The sequence below is a fragment of the Arvicola amphibius genome, chromosome 2, assembly GCF_903992535.2.
Source record: "Arvicola amphibius chromosome 2, mArvAmp1.2, whole genome shotgun sequence".
NCBI classification, from domain to species: domain Eukaryota; kingdom Metazoa; phylum Chordata; class Mammalia; order Rodentia; family Cricetidae; genus Arvicola; species Arvicola amphibius.
In genome coordinates, this window is record NC_052048.2 from 166,959,377 (window position 1) to 166,970,562 (window position 11,186).

The window sequence follows — 11,186 nt, forward strand, 5'->3', positions numbered from 1 at the left end:
GACAGTAGCGTGAAGGTCATAGGAGATTATTGTACAGAACACCCTATTTTAATAAATAGAATTGACTGCTAGAATTGATATACTGTTCTTTTCAGTATGAAAAGGTTGATTGAAGTACTTACCACTAAATTCTTATTTCTTACCTGCTTTCTCTAGCATAAGGATTCAGTTTATTTTTTCCATTACACACACACACACACACACACACACACACACACACACACACACACACACACCAGAAAAAGAGAGAGAGTTTATTTTTAACATAGATTCTTACAGTTCAGACTAGACTCAATGTGCCTGCTTGAACTTCTGATTCTCATGCATCATTCTGCAGAGGTCTAGAATTACATGAATGAAACACAATACCTCATTTTATGTGATGCCAGGGATTGACACCCAAGACTTTTTATATGCTAGAAAAACCCTTTATATAATTTTTACTTGAGAAACTTATTTCTAAAGGCCTTTCTAGCTTTAAACTTATAGAAAATATTAAGCTCTTCTGATGATAATAACTATTTTTCTTTTCATGTTCTAGTATACACTGAATATTCCTCTAACCTTATTTTGCCATGTAGATCAAATAGTTCCTATACAACTTGTTGGCCAGATTCCTTCCCACAGTTTTGAAATGGCACATTTGTCAATATGGTCCATGACTTCATGACTGCATTCTCATTTGTTCTTACCCTGTGACATGTCCTGACTTAATTTTCACATTTCCTCCAAAAAAGTTTAGAATTCATATTTCAATGGTTTAAATTTATTTTAATTTCACAAGGAAATTCAGTAGAATTCTATTCTGAAATCTACTAACCTAGAAGACTGATGTGGAGAACTTGTAATTCCTTTTATATATGACTCTTTACTTGGGAACTCAACTATTAAACATCTAAATGTAAAGCTATATTAATGGCAGGACTTGGGAGGGAAAACTACAAAAAAAATTCATGCACCATAGCTTGGAATTATCTAAAATTACTCTTAGAAAAGTAAATGGCAAAATCTATTTCATCTTTCAGGTTTTGCTAGCTCTAATTACTTAGCTGAATTTTGCAAGAAGCACGACCTATGAAAAACTGGAACCAGATGGAAAGAGGAGATGAATTACTCCTTAGGGTTTGAATGACCTTTGGAAATGCAGGTGTGGTCATTTGTCCAGAGGATGTCCAGATTTTCAGTAAAAAATTTTTTTCTGCACATTCTTTTTGAATTCAAGAAAAGCATATTCTCTACCTCTGAGAAATGTGACTGTTTACATTTTAAAATAATGCAACTGATATCAGTACCATTTAAAGGAACATACTTACTAAAAATTCATGCCTCACTGATTAAAATGTCAATTTACAATGTACATTGTAAACACCTTTAGAAGTATTTGATAGTCTTGCCATATGCAAATCTAAATAATACCACATAGGAACTTGAGTGTCTGGGAAGCTGAAACACCAAAATGTCAGACTCTCTTGGGATAAAGAGATCGTAGAAACACAAGCACAACACATCAATTACACTGCCTGCCTGGGCACAGAGTAAAGCATAAGCAGTAATGGATAAAGCAGGACTAGGCTCCAGCAAAATCATTTCTCCTCCCTTGTGTTCATTTCCAACTTGATTCATAATCTTCAGAATCTGTTTAATGCCTCAGGTATAAATTCCAAGTAACCCTCTCACACATAAATACATGACCTAGTATCCAAGAAACCAAAATTATTAACTTGTGAAGGTGTACAATTTGTACAAATAAATATCTTAACCTTCATGATATTTCTAAAAAATTTTGGATAATATAATATGAAAATATAAGGAAGTATTTAAAATCTTATACAATGTTTTTGTGATCCTCCAGCTGATATTGAAAGTAATAAATTGATTTTGTCTGGAAAAAGTTGCCACTAGCAAAGGTGCTACAATAATTGATTGCAATATTACAAAGCAGTAGATTCCAACATACATGTATGCAATGAGCATACTAGGATATTGTTAGTTTTATCAATTGTGCATTGAAAAATATTGTTAAGAAAATTATCAGATGGAATCCTTAAAAATATTGTAAAATTATTTTTCATATTATTTACCAACATTTTAATACTTTTTAGCAAAACCATGTATGATTATGAAATATGTTAACAGTGAGTAATCAATTACTTGTTTTAATAGACAGTTTGAAAAGTCTTAGAGTTCCTTAGGCATTGGGATTGAGGATTCATTATCAGCAGGCATCTGGGTTTTTGTTGTTTGTTTGTTTGTTTGTTTTTCTCCATTGTTCTCTCCCTCCCTCCCTCCCTCCCCCCTCTCTCTTTCTAGTTCCATTCCTCCTCCTTTTAATAATATTGCCATTTAGTTTTAAATATAGTAGTTTTAGGCTTATCTTATTTTATCAAATGTTAAGTGAAAAGGTCATGGTTGCAGAAGATCAAGGGAAATGGGAAGGAGAACTTGACAGAATGGGATGGTCTAGACAGGGGAAGTACAGAAATGGAAGGCAAGGAAACAAATATCTTGATTGATGGAGCCATTATGGGACTAGCAAGAAAGCTGGCACTACAGAAATTCCCAGAAATCCACAATAATTGCCCCAGTTAAGACCCTAAGCAATAGCGGAGAGTGTGCCTGAACTAACCCTGCACTGTATCAAACTGATGACTATCTTAAATGTCATCATAGAGCCTTCATCCAGCAACTAATGGGAGCAGAGGCAGAGATCCACAGCACAACACTGGACTAAACTCCAAAGCCCAATTGAAGAGTTGGAAGAGTGAGAATATGAGCAAAAAGGTCAAGACTATGATGGGGACACTCACTGAAACAACTTTCCTGAGCTAATAGAAGCTCACCAACTCCAGCATGACAATGAAGGAACCAGCATAGGACCAAACTAGGGCCACTGAAAGTGGATGGTAGTTGTAGGTCCAAGGCAGACTGTGGGGTTACTGGCAGTGAGACCAGAATTCATCCCTACTGCTTTTTTCTGGCTTTTTGAAACCCATTCTCTTTGGAGGGATACTTTGCTCAGCCTAGAAATACTGAGAAGGGCCTTGGTCCTGCCTCAAAGCAATGTGCTAGACTTTGTTGACTCCCCATGGGAAGTTTATTCCTCTCTGAGGAATAAATCGGAGTAGAATGGGGGAGAGGTGGAGTGAGTGGGAGGAGGGGATGGAGTGGAAACTGCAATTGGAATATAAAATGGGAAAATAGGCTTTTAAAAAATTAATCATGCCAGGCGGTGGTGTGGCATGCCTTTAATCCTAGCACTCAGGAGTGGAGGCAGGCAGATCTTTGTAAGTTTGAGGCCAGCCTGGTCTACAAGAACTAGTTCCAGGAGAGGCTTCAAAGCCACAGAGAAACCCTGTCTCAAATAACCAAAAAAGAAAAATTAATTAATCAATTAAAAAAGAAGACAAAAGAGTAGAAGGGTTGATTAGGAAGAAAAAAGTCAGTGGGGGTGGAAGAGGATCAAGAGAGTAAAATGGGTCAACATGATTTCAATACTACTGTATGTATGCATGTATGAAATTGTCAAAGATATAACATTAGTAAAAATTGTTCCACTGACCCAACACACTAAACATAATATGCCTGCTTACACTTGTTGAAGTGTTTTTCAATGGTCATTATAAAAATTATTTGTCTACAGATGGAATGCAAAGTAAGGTAACATTGTTTACTATAAATGTGGGAAAATAATCACTTATGAGAAAGTTTTATATAATAAGACAAATGGATAGTAGCTGCAAATATTCTTTTATCTAACATCTAAATTTACTTTGTTGAAATAGGCAGTTTCTCATTATTTTCTCATGAAGAACATTTTTTTACCTACTACTATATTAATTGAACCAAGTGATACAAGCTTTATGCATAAGCATACAACATGTGAATTTCTTCCATTAAACAAGACTTTGATGACCTATATTAAAAAAGTCAGTAAACTCTTGAATAAAACCAATCTCATATAGAAAACTCATCACCAAGAAAGAATTAAAAAAAAATCACACAACAGAAAAATTCCCTACCTCTATAAAGAGAAAAGAAAATAGCATCACTGCCAGACAGAGAGAAATTATAACAGTGTAAAATATGATTTAATGACAATATCCATGAAATGAAATTCAGTCTGAATCAATTACCGAGAGAATATTATGTGTCAGTCCCTGTATTAAATATTAGCTAAACCAGAATGAATTTTTTTGTTCAATGAAAGTGCCTGTTTTAAAAGTACATATTAACTTAAAGACATACAAAACTTTTTGTTAATAGGTAGTATAGAGGTGGAAGTAAAGCATCAGTGAAGATTAGACAGTAGAACGAAACCTTGTGAAATCTTCCCTTGCTGTTGGAAATCCTTCAACCAATAGCCTTTAAGATACTGGCCCACTTTGAGCATGTTCTCATGTACTATAAATGTAGACAAAAAGTGGGCATGGGCCTCCTAGCTACTGGATTCATTTACAGTTCCCAGCACACACAGAGGGCTGCAAATCACTACTCTTTTTATGCATTAATCACCAAATAAATAAACCTTTGTTACACTCCATTCTGGGCTATTGTGGAATTCTTTTGTATGTCAAAAAATGTGGCCCACGTCTATGCCATTGCCAGGCCCTGAACAGACCCCCACCCGTGACTTTTTCCCACTCCGTGCAGCTGAAATACCCTTCTGGTGAACATCTGCACAATGTTTGGCTCTGCTGAGTCACTGCAGCGACTTGGCAATTTTCCCTGACCTGCACCGACATGGCTGGTTCCTGCCTCTAAACAGCTGAGTGACTCCTCCTCCAGGGCTTCTTTGGCTTCTGCCAAAAACTATGACCAGGCCAAACTATGACTCTGGGAGCAAGGACTCTAACCCTGCACATGGGATACAAGCTTATGTTTCCAGTTCCTATCCTGAATGCCTGTTCAGAGCTCTTGCCAGTAACCTTGTGGCTTGCAACTGACTTCAAACTCTGGGTTTCTTGATATTCTGCCCAACTCAAACCTTCTCTATACGCGGGTGTGCTGCTCTTAAGTAATTAACTAAATTTGTTAGTGATTCTAAGTCTCACATAATTCAGGTACTGATCAAGGACCTGCCTTACTATCACAACTGCAGCACCTGCTGGCCAATCAAGATTATTATACCTACAATAATTTTCTGAAAATTATAATGGAGCTAAGTTAGTTTGATTAATAGATAAATTTGAAGATTGCAAACCAACCTCAAGATAATTGCAGACAATATCAGCATTCAGGAATTTAACAACCTTTTTGCTTCAATTATGGATGGGATTCTGCAAAAGACATATGACCTTCATGAAACATACATTTTTGTGGCATTAGCAGCCATTAGCTTTGTTCTTCTTATTATATCCTTAAAGAAATTGTTTGAAAACAGAGTCAAGAATGAGAAACTTTTAGGAATGATGTCAAAAGAGATCTGGTGTTCCTTTGTTTGTCCTGGCCACCCCGCTAAGCTTACACTCAAAATTACCACACAGAAATTTTATTAATTAAATCACTATCCTGCCCATTATCTCTAGCCTCTTATTGGCTAACTCTCACATCTTGATTTAACCCTTTTCTGTTAATCTGCATATTACCATGTGGCAGTGGCCTACTGGGAAAGATTCAGCATGTCTGTCTCTAGCAGCTCCATGGCCGCTCTCTCATTTTGCTTTCTTCCTCCCAGCATACAGTTCTGTCTTCTCTGCCTACCTAAGTTCTGCACTATCAAAAGGCCAAAGCAGTTTCTTTATTCAACCAATGAAAACAACACATAAGCAGAAGGACCTCCTACACCGGAATGATACAGTCTTTAGCTGAAAAGATTCATACCATTGAAAATGATAACCTTAATTTGACAGGCAACATTCATTCCATGTCAATGTGTTATGAAACTTTTTAAAATGCTACTGAGAGATTTTCTGAAAGGTTTCATACTGTTGAAATTGACAATGAAAACCTGTTAAAAAGTTGTGATAAGCTAGAACACCCCCCCCCAGGAAGGCAATCTACATGCCATACAAATAATATCTAAGGATGAGAAAATATCGTTAATAGAAAATTTAAAATCTTTGAATCACATGTGCCAAAGGAGAGCCAGAAATTAACTGATTTGATGAAATGATTAGAAATGCCCACAGGCCAAGAGATTCAGGCTTTATAAAAGACAATGCTAAAAAGATTTGAATCAATTGAGGAACTTGTCAGAACTGATAAGCAAGGAGAGGAGGTACAAGCAAAAGTTTTAGTCTTGCCAGTACCTCTCAAAATCAGAGACGACTTACCAAGGGTTTTACCTACTTACTGTTATTGCTTCAGAAAAGTCAGCAAATATTAATACCTAAATGGATACACAGATTGTAAATAGAAACATATAAGCATGAAAAACTAAAAGAAATTAAATAAGCAGTACTATCTTATGACATTCATTCACCATTTGTGAGGGAAATGGTAAAGACATAGGTTTCAGACAATATGGTTACTCCACATGATTGGCTTCAATTAATCTCAGCCATGCCAGAAGATGTGCCACAGTGGAACTGCTATTAGAGAAAGGAGGCTAAATCCCTGGAACACCAATGTAGAGTCAAAGGATATGAGGTTACCCAAGTTCAAATTCTTGGCAAGGGCCATTATGCTGATCAACAGTGTCATTTACCATTAACTACTTACCATTAACACATCTTGTCCCTATGCTATACAGCAGCCTTGAATGCTCAAGGTAGGATTCAAGAACCAGAAAAAATCAAATCATATACCAAGGTCATACAAGGCTCAAGAGAACACTCTAGTGATTTTTAAATGAATAGCTAAAGCTGTACAAATAGGAGTAACAGATTCAGAACCTAGATTGACACTTATTAAATCTTTGGCTTTTGAAAATGCCAACTTAGAATGCAGAAAAGATACTTGGCCCTTTAAAGGTCATCTCAGCACCAGTGGATGAATAGACCCTGCACACAGCCAATGCTGAGTCATTTGACTATAATACTGAGACTTGGGTAGGAGAAGCAATTTCCAAAAGTATAAAGAGATATCAAAATACCAAATGTTTTAATTGTGTTGAATAGAGAATCTGAAAAGAAGTAATAGACAAGGTGTTTCTAGAAATAAAGATTTTTTTATGGGGATGATGCAAATAGAAGGTGTCAATCTTCTGGATTATGCAGAAGATGCAACAAAGGCCTACATTGAATCAATAAATGTAGATTAACAAGAGGCAAACAAGGTAACCTGGTAACATTGGAAAATTCCTTGGGAAGGCCTTTCATAGGCCTCTAGGTCATGCCCAGTCACTTTGGAGGACACGCCCCCACAGGAAAATTTTTAAAAAATTTTTTAAAAAAAATTATTGTTCTGGGTAATAGAATAAACATGGAGGATGAATAAAAAAATCTAATAGAAAATAGAAAATGTATATTTTGTCAGACTTCTATAAATGATTGAAGACTAAGGATGAGAGTATGAAGAAATAACATTCTAATTGAAGGATTACTGAACATGGGTACAGATATGGCTATTATTACTCTAGAATCTTGGCATCCAAATAGACCTGTTCGGGTGGCAGATGTTCAAATCCTAGAAATTGGAACTTTATCTCAAGTAAAACAAAGCATGAAATGGGTTGAATGCATAGGCCAAAAGGACAGAAAGGAAGTGAGAGTCCATGTGTGGCTAATATAGCAGTGAATCTATGTGGTCATAACCTGTTGCAGCAATGGATTATCCAGATTAATATTCCTGCAGTCTCAGAAATGGAAAATAAACCAACTCATGTTTCTGGGAAGGATATTATAAGGTACTATAAAAATAAGTCACCCACCATTTAGACGGTACAAAAATACAGAACAACCAACAAACTTTAAGATGTACCAATGGCCCTACCTTTAAAATGGTTAACTGAAAAACTTGTATAGATTAAACAATGGGCTTTAACAAGAGAGAAACTGCGGGCTTTAAAATAGCTGGTACAGGAACAACTAGATGCTCCCCCTATTGAAGAATCAAACAGCCCTTGGAATTTTCCTATATTTGTTATTTTAAAAAAATCTGGAAAACAGAGAATGGTGACAATCTAAGAGCTGTTATTAAGGTGATTGAATCAATGGGTCCTCTAAAATCTGGAATTCCTTTGTCTTCCCTATTGACTAAAGAATGGCCTCTTATAATTATGAGTTAAAATATTATTTCTTTACTATACCTTTATAAGATAAAAAGGGGAAGCTTTTGCTTTCACAGTGCTTACTTATAATAATTCTCAGCCTAATAAGAGATGTCAATGGAGGGTCCTTCCACATGGAATGTTAAATAGCCTTATCCTGTATCAATATTTTATAAGTCAACCGTTGGAAATACTATGTAAGCAATTACCTGAATCTATAGTTTACCATTATATGGATGATATTTTGCTTTCAGATTCAAATGTAAATAGTTTAGAAGAATGTTAGACGAATAGGTTTACAGAAAATTAGGACATAAAATTAGGAGCGATCCATTTCAGACTCTTAATAATTTTCAAGGATTGCTAGGATACATTTTGAATCTATGGCCAAATTCTGGGATAAAACCTGAACAAATAAATCATTTAAAAAAAACCTTAGATTGTGACAAAGACTAAAATAGTCCCCGGGAATTAACAGCTGAAGCTGAGAAATAAGTGACTTTGATTGAAGAGAAAACACAGGAGGCACATGTGGATCATGTGGATCCAAATCTTAACTGTATTTTGATCATATAACCCTTTAAATATTCCCCTACAGAAATTTTAATGCAGAGGGGAGATATTATCTTAGATTGGATATTTTTTACCACATAATTCAAGTAAAAAATTATAATCTTATGTGGAAAAGGTCTTTGAATTAATTATAAAAGGAAAATAAAGACTTCATCAGTTAGTAGGAATAGATACTTTCTCACATTGTATGTGACACACCTATAACTAGAGCCTCTACATTCTATTCTGATGCAGATAAATCAGGAAAGACAGGTTACAAATCAGAAAATTTAAGTAAAGTGGAGCAAAGCCCTTATAATTCTGTATAAAGTCAGAATTAAATATTCTCATGGTATTACAGGATTTTAAAGAACCTCTCAATATAGTTACTGGTTTGCATTATACGTAAAGCATTGTTTTGCATATTGAAACCACTGGATTTATGCCAGATGATATAGAATTCACTTTAATACATTGTCCTGTTCAAGATATAATCAGGAATAGGCTTTGCCCCATATACACAACACACATCTGATCCCACACGATCTACCAGATTCTCTAGCACAACCTAATAAAAATTGATTGATTATTGATTATAAATGTACTGATGGTCTCAGAATTTCATAAAAACATCATGTCAATATCAAAGGTTTCAAAAGGGACTTTCGTATTACATGGCAACAAGCTAAAGAGATTATAAGAACATGTTCTTTATATAGCCAAACATCACAACCTGCAGGAAATAACCCAAAGGAATAAAATCTGGCAGATGGATGTGTTCCACTTTGCAGAATTTAAAAAATTCAAATATGTACACCACACCATGGGCAACTGCTTTGAGTTCAGAAAAGGCTGATTCAGTTATCACACATTTACTAGAAGTTATGGCCATTAAGGGTATATCTGCATGAATAAAGATAGATCATGGTCCAGCATATGTTTCTAGAAAATGAAAGAATTTTTTGCTTATTATGATATAAAACATATTCCAGATCTTACACACAATCCTACAGTTCAGGCAGTTATAGAAAGATCAAATCAAACTATAAAGATATGTTAAATATAAAGGAATGAAAAATACCCCTGGAAATGATTGCATAATGCTTTATTAACCATGGATTTTCTTAATAATAATGAGAAAGTAACAATGATAGCAGAGAGACACTGAATAAAAAGAAAGTCTTCCAAATTAAATCAGCCTGTGTATTTCAACAATGTGTTGACCTCAGAATGGAAAGCAAGAAATGTGTTATGTTGGGGAAGGGGTTTCATTTTTGTTTACACAAGAGAAGAAAAGCTATGGAAACCACCAAAATCAATATAGATTCTGTTTGAAAATGAGAAACATGTTGATAAAGATAAATAACAGGTCATTTACAGAGGTGACAATTCCTACAGGTTGTAAGGAAACCTCATATGGGTTGGGACATGTTTCTATTCTTGTCTTTGTAGCAAAATACCCATCTTTCATGGGTCCAGAGATCTTGGACATTTAGAGGCTTAAAGAAGAAAAGATAGCTATTCAGAAGGAAACACCAAGCAAAGAGAAATCTGACTTATAATACCAATATAATCTGCAGTGTAAGATCTATTGACATACATATAATAGTAGTCTCTATTAAAATAAAAGCTTGCTTTGGAGTTGGACAGTGGCTATCTCTAAATCCAAGCATGTTATTAAAAGAAAATTTCAGAGTTTCTGTCTCATATTATGAGCCTTTTGTTATGAGACAGAAAGAAGATGAAACTTTGGTACTACTATTTTCAAAACACTGCTTTCAGAAATTTTACTCCTGCTAATAGCTAGTTTTGTCTCTATGGTGCCTTTCATTGAATATATGTCTGTATGAATAAACTTTAAGTTTTCCACAATGAACAATAAATTTTCCTTCAGTAATCTTTTAAGTTTCCAGGAAGAAGAAGGGGCCCCATAACTACAATTCCATCTGGTTGATATGATGTCATTATACTGATAGCATCACTTAAGATCTGTTTTGGGTTATAAAGTGCTCAAGATAATTCCAACTTAGCTAACAGAGAAGATGCACCTTCTTACAATGTTCTGGCTGGAACTTTGCATAGGAACTTCAGAAAAGCACTACTTACTGCTCACATACTATCTGCAATTATATCAGACAGTATTCTTGAAACATGACCATCATTTTATTTTTTACAGGATCCCATAGAAATAGCATCGCCCCATGACAGCTAGAAGTAATTCTAGAAAACGATTTCCCCTCTCCCTACAAAGTTTATCCTCAGGGCTAGGAACATTATTTGGGGTGGTTATAACTAGTATAAGGTTGGGGGTGAAAATTAAGTAGGCTCAAGGATCTTTCTTGAAAAAAAAGGTGGGGGAATTGTTGCAATGAAATAATAGGTATATTAGTGTAGGCTTACTCACACTAATAATAATAATGAGTAATAGAGTAAATACTTGTGAGCTATTATTTATAAACATTTTACATTGTTATAGATTTTTTAT